The 6025-nt window shown below is 42.7% G+C and overlaps 2 non-coding genes across 2 annotated transcripts; one reads left to right on the top strand and one right to left on the bottom strand.

Moving 5' to 3' along the window:
- Window positions 1-1939: 1939 nt before the first annotated feature.
- Window positions 1940-2011, bottom strand: trnag-ucc (transfer RNA glycine (anticodon UCC)). The gene has a single exon. It is a non-coding gene; the product is annotated as a tRNA-Gly (tRNA).
- A 397-nt stretch (window positions 2012-2408) lies between these two features.
- Window positions 2409-2480, top strand: trnad-auc (transfer RNA aspartic acid (anticodon AUC)). The gene has a single exon. It is a non-coding gene; the product is annotated as a tRNA-Asp (tRNA).
- The last annotated feature ends 3545 nt before the right edge of the window (window positions 2481-6025 follow it).

The raw sequence follows: 6025 nt of genomic DNA, 5'->3' as shown, positions 1-6025 counted from the left end.
CGGCCCTCTATCAGAATCCAGAGTTTTGAGAAGATTGGGGATACTTAATTTTTCGCCCCAAAAAAAAAAACGTAAGGGGTAACACTGTCATTTTTTTTACGGGTCGAAATTTAGATTTTCGATATCTCAGCTCTGGAAGGGTCTAGAGCCTCCATTGTTGTACTCAGGTCTATGTCTCATGGCCCTCTATCAGAATCCAGAGTTTTGAGAAGATTGGGGATACTTAATTTTTCGCCCCAAAAAAAAAAACGTAAGGGGTAACACTGTCGTTTTTTTTTTCTGGTCGAAATTTTGATTTTCGATATCTCAGCTCTGGAAGGGTCTAGAGCCTCCATTGTTGCACTCAGGTCTAAGTCTCATGGCCCTCTATCAGAATCCAGAGTTTTGAGAAGATTGGGGATACTTAATTTTTCGCCCAAAAAAAAAAAACGTAAGGGGTAACACTGTCGTTTTTTTTATGGGTCGAAATTTAGATTTTCGATATCTCAGCTCTGGAAGGGACTAGATCCTCCATTTTTGCACTCAGGTCTAAGTCTCATGGCCCTCTATCAGAATCCAGAGTTTTGAGAAGATTGGGGATACTTAATTTTTCGCCCCCCCCCAAAAAAAACGTAAGGGGTAACACTGTCGTTTTTTTTTCTGGTCGAAATTTTGATTTTCGATATCTCAGCTCTGGAAGGGTCTAGAGCCTCCATTGTTGCACTCAGGTCTAAGTCGCATGGCCCTCTATCAGAATCCAGAGTTTTGAGAAGATTAGGGATACTTAATTTTTCGCCCAAAAAAAAAAAACGTAAGGGGTAACACTGTCGTTTTTTTACGGGTCGAAATTTTGATTTTCGATATCTCAGCTCTGGAAGGGTCTAGACTCTAGAGCCTCCATTGTTGCACTCAGGTCTAAGTCTCATGGCCCTCTATCAGAATCCAGAGTTTTGAGAAGATTTGGGATACTTAATTTTTCGCCCAAAAAAAAAAAACGTAAGGGGTAACACTGTCGTTTTTTTTTTCTGGTCGAAATTTTGATTTTCGATATCTCAGCTCTGGAAGGGTCTAGAGCCTCCATTGTTGCACTCAGGTCTATGTCTCATGGCCCTCTATCAGAATCCAGAGTTTTGAGAAGATTGGGGATACTTAATTTTTCGCCCAAAAAAAAACTGGTCGAAATTTTGAATTTCGATATTTCAGCTCTGGAAGGGTCTAGAGCCTCCATTGTTGCACTCAGGTCTAAGTCTCATGGCCCTCTATCAGAATCCAGAGTTTTGAGAAGATTGGGGATACTTAATTTTTCGCCCCAAAAAAAAAAAAACGTAAGGGGTAACACTGTCGTTTTTTTTTCTGGTCGAAATTTTGATTTTCGATATCTCAGCTCTGGAAGGGTCTAGAGCCTCCATTGTTGTCTTCCATAGGTCTCCATTGTAAGTCTCGGTTGGAGACAGACTGGATGCCAGTTTGTGTGGTCAGCAAGAATGCTCGCAACACATTAGCAGCTGGTAGGTGCAGTGGATCCAAAACTCTTTGTTTGGGCCCGGCAGTGAAAAAAAAAACCGCATGAGCTTTTTGACCTGACCTACCAGGATCTTTATTAAAAAAGAAAGCTCTAATTTCTTCATTATAAATTAAACACTTCATATTTAAATGGTATTAGATGATTTGTTTGGCTTCACTGGCTTCTGTGAAGCGATGACCTAAAATGACGCATGAGGCCGTTCCTGGAAATAGGAAGGCTGTTTGCAGCGAGCTGCAGTCGGGCTGATGGTGGGCGACTACCTGTCTCTGCAAGTCCTCGTTAGTATAGTGGACAGTATCTCCGTCTGTCACGCAGAAGACCGGGGTTCGATTCCCCGACGGGGAGACCTAGCCCTTTATTGCTGCCCAAAGACCCATAAAAAAGTTTTGCTCCAGCCACGAGTTAAAGGAGGAGTTGGCTATGGGCAAAAGGCTTTGCGTTGGCCGGGAATCGAACCCGGGTCAACTGCTTGGAAGGCAGCTATGCTCACCACTATACCACCAACGCAGGCGGTTGGAGACAGACTGGATGCCAGTTTGTGCGGTCAGCAAGAATGCTCGCAACACATTAGCAGCTGGTAGGTGCAGTGGATCCAAAACTCTCTTTGTTTGGGTCCGGCAGTGGATCCAAAACTCTCTTTGTTTGGGCACGGCAGTGAAAAAAAAAAAACGCATGAGCTTTTTGACCTGACCTACCAGGCTCTTTATTAAAAAAGAAAGCTCTAATTTCTTCATTATAAATTAAACACTTCATATTTAAATGGTATTAGATGATTTGTTTGGCTTCACTGGCTTCTGTGAAGCGAAGACCTAAAATGACGCATGAGGCCGTTCCTGGAAATAGGAAGGCTGTTTGCAGCGAGCTGCAGTCAGGCTGATGGTCGGCGACTACCTGTCTCTGCAACTCCTCGTTAGTATAGTGGACAGTATCTCCGCCTATCACGCGGAAGACCGGGGTTCGATTCCCTGACGGGGAGACCTAGTCCTTTATTGCTGCGAAAAAGACCCATAACAAAGTTTTGCTCGAGCCACGAGTTAAAGGAGGAGTTGGCCATGGGCAAAAGGCTTTGCATTGGCCGGGAATCAAACCCGGGTCAACTGCTTGGAAGGCAGCTATGCTCACCACTATACCACCAACGCAGGCAGTTGGAGACAGACTGGATGCCAGTTTGTGCGGTCAGCAAGAATGCTCGCAACACAATAGCAGCTGGTAGGTGCAGTGGATCAAAAACTCTCTTTGTTTGGGTCCGGCAGTGGATCCAAAACTCTCTTTGTTTGGGCACGGCAGTGAAAATCAGAATCCAGAGTTTTGAGAAGATTGGGGATACTTAATTTTTCGCCCCAAAAAAAAAACGTAAGGGGTAACACTGTCGTTTTTTTTTCTGGTCGAAATTTTGATTTTCGATATCTCATCTCCGGAAGGGTCTAGAGCCTCCATTGTTGCACTCAGGTCTATGTCTCATGGCCCTCTATCAGAATCCAGAGTTTTCAGAAGATTGGGGATACTTAATTTTTCGCCCCCCAAAAAAAAAACGTAAGGGGTAACACTGTCGTTTTTTTTCTGGTCGAAATTTTGATTTTCGATATCTCAGCTCTGGAAGGGTCTAGAGCCTCCATTGTTGCACTCAGGTCTATGTCTCATGGCCCTCTATCAGAATCCAGAGTTTTGAGAAGATTGGGGATACTTAATTTTTCGCCCCCCCAAAAAAAAACGTAAGGGGTAACACTGTCGTTTTTTTTTCTGGTCGAAATTTTTATTTTCGATATCTCAGCTCTGGAAGGGTCTAGAGCCTCCATTGTTGCACTCAGGTCTAAGTCTCATGGCCCTCTATCAGAATCCAGAGTTTTGAGAAGATTGGGGATACTTAATTTTTCGCCCCCCCAAAAAAAAACGTAAGGGGTAACACTGTTGTTTTTTTTTCTGGTCGAAATTTTGATTTTCGATATCTCAGCTCTGGAAGGGTCTAGAGCCTCCATTGTTGCACTCAGGTCTATGTCTCATGGCCCTCTATCAGAATCCAGAGTTTTGAGAAGATTGGGGATACTTAATTTTTCGCCCAAAAAAAAACCTAAGGGGTAACACTGTCGTTTTTTTTTCTGGTCGAAATTTTGATTTTCGATATCTCAGCTCTGGAAGGGTCTAGAGCCTCCATTGTTGCACTCAGGTCTAAGTCTCATGGCCCTCTATCAGAATCCAGAGTTTTGAGAAAATTGGGGATACTTAATTTTTCACCCAAAAAAAAAAACAAGGGGTAACACTGTCGTTTTTTTTTCTGGTCGAAATTTTGAATTTCGATATCTCAGCTCTGGAAGGGTCTAGAGCCTCCATTGTTGCACTCAGGTCTAAGTCTCACGGCCCTCTATCAGAATCCAGAGTTTTGAGAAGATTGGGGATACTTAATTTTTCGCCCAAAAAAAAAACGTAAGGGGTAACACTGTCGTTTTTTTTTCTGGTCGAAATTTTTATTTTCGATATCTCAGCTCTGGAAGGGTCTAGAGCCTCCATTGTTGCACTCAGGTCTAAGTCTCATGGCCCTCTATCAGAATCCAGAGTTTTGAGAAGATTGGGGATACTTAATTTTTCGCCCCCCCCAAAAAAAACGTAAGGGGTAACACTGTCGTTTTTTTTTCTGGTCGAAATTTTGATTTTCGATATCTCAGCTCTGGAAGGGTCTAGAGCCTCCATTGTTGCACTCAGGTCTATGTCTCATGGCCCTCTATCAGAATCCAGAGTTTTGAGAAGATTGGGGATACTTAATTTTTCGCCCAAAAAAAAAACCCTAAGGGGTAACACTGTCGTTTTTTTTTCTGGTCGAAATTTTGAATTTCGATATCTCAGCTCTGGAAGGGTCTAGAGCCTCCATTGTTGCACTCAGGTCTAAGTCTCATGGCCCTCTATCAGAATCCAGAGTTTTGAGAAGATTGGGGATACTTAATTTTTCGCCCCCCCCAAAAAAAACGTAAGGGGTAACACTGTCGTTTTTTTTTCTGGTCGAAATTTAGATTTTCGATATCTCAGCTCTGGAAGGGTCTAGAGCCTCCATTGTTGCACTCAGGTCTAAGTCTCGTGGCCCTCTATCAGAATCCAGAGTTTTGAGAAGATTGGGGATACTTAATTTTTCGCCCCAAAAAAAAAAACATAAGGGGTAACACTGTCGTTTTTTTTTCTGGTCGAAATTTTGATTTTCGATATCTCAGCTCTGGAAGGGTCTAGAGCCTCCATTGTTGCACTCAGGTCTAAGTCTCATGGCCCTCTATCAGAATCCAGAGTTTTGAGAAGATTGGGGATACTTAATTTTTCGCCCAAAAAAAAAAAACGTAAGGGGTAACACTGTCGTTTTTTTTACGGGTCGAAATTTAGATTTTCGATATCTCAGCTCTGGAAGGGTCTAGATCCTCCATTGTTGCACTCAGGTCTAAGTCTCATGGCCCTCTATCAGAATCCAGAGTTTTGAGAAGATTGGGGATACTTAATTTTTCGCCCCAAAAAAAAAAAACGTAAGGGGTAACACTGTCGTTTTTTTTTCTGGTCGAAATTTTGATTTTCGATATCTCAGCTCTGGAAGGGTCTAGAGCCTCCATTGTTGCACTCAGGTCTAAGTCTCATGGCCCTCTATCAGAATCCAGAGTTTTGAGAAGATTGGGGATACTTAATTTTTCGCCCAAAAAAAAAAACGTAAGGGGTAACACTGTCGTTTTTTTTACGGGTCGAAATTTAGATTTTCGATATCTCAGCTCTGGAAGGGTCTAGATCCTCCATTGTTGCACTCAGGTCTAAGTCTCATGGCCCTCTATCAGAATCCAGAGTTTTGAGAAGATTGGGGATACTTAATTTTCGCCCCCCCCCCAAAAAAAACGTAAGGGGTAACACTGTCGTTTTTTTTTCTGGTCGAAATTTTGATTTTCGATATCTCAGCTCTGGAAGGGTCTAGAGCCTCCATTGTTGCACTCAGGTCTAAGTCGCATGGCCCTCTATCAGAATCCAGAGTTTTGAGAAGATTAGGGATACTTAATTTTTCGCCCAAAAAAAAAAAACGTAAGGGGTAACACTGTCGTTTTTTTACGGGTCGAAATTTTTATTTTCGATATCTCAGCTCTGGAAGGGTCTAGAGCCTCCATTGTTGCACTCAGGTCTAAGTCTCATGGCCCTCTATCAGAATCCAGAGTTTTGAGAAGATTGGGGATACTTAATTTTTCGCCCCCCCAAAAAAAAACGTAAGGGGTAACACTGTCGTTTTTTTTTCTGGTCGAAATTTTGATTTTCGATATCTCAGCTCTGGAAGGGTCTAGAGCCTCCATTGTTGCACTCAGGTCTATGTCTCATGGCCCTCTATCAGAATCCAGAGTTTTGAGAAGATTGGGGATACTTAATTTTTCGCCCAAAAAAAAAACCCTAAGGGGTAACACTGTCGTTTTTTTTTCTGGTCGAAATTTTGAATTTCGATATCTCAGCTCTGGAAGGGTCTAGAGCCTCCATTGTTGCACTCAGGTCTAAGTCTCATGGCCCTCTATCAGAATCCAG

The sequence above is a fragment of the Pimephales promelas genome, chromosome 24, assembly GCF_988280905.1.
Source record: "Pimephales promelas chromosome 24, fPimPro1.hap1.1, whole genome shotgun sequence".
Classification (NCBI taxonomy): Eukaryota; Metazoa; Chordata; class Actinopteri; order Cypriniformes; family Leuciscidae; genus Pimephales; species Pimephales promelas.
This window is presented reverse-complemented; position numbering and strand designations above follow the sequence as displayed.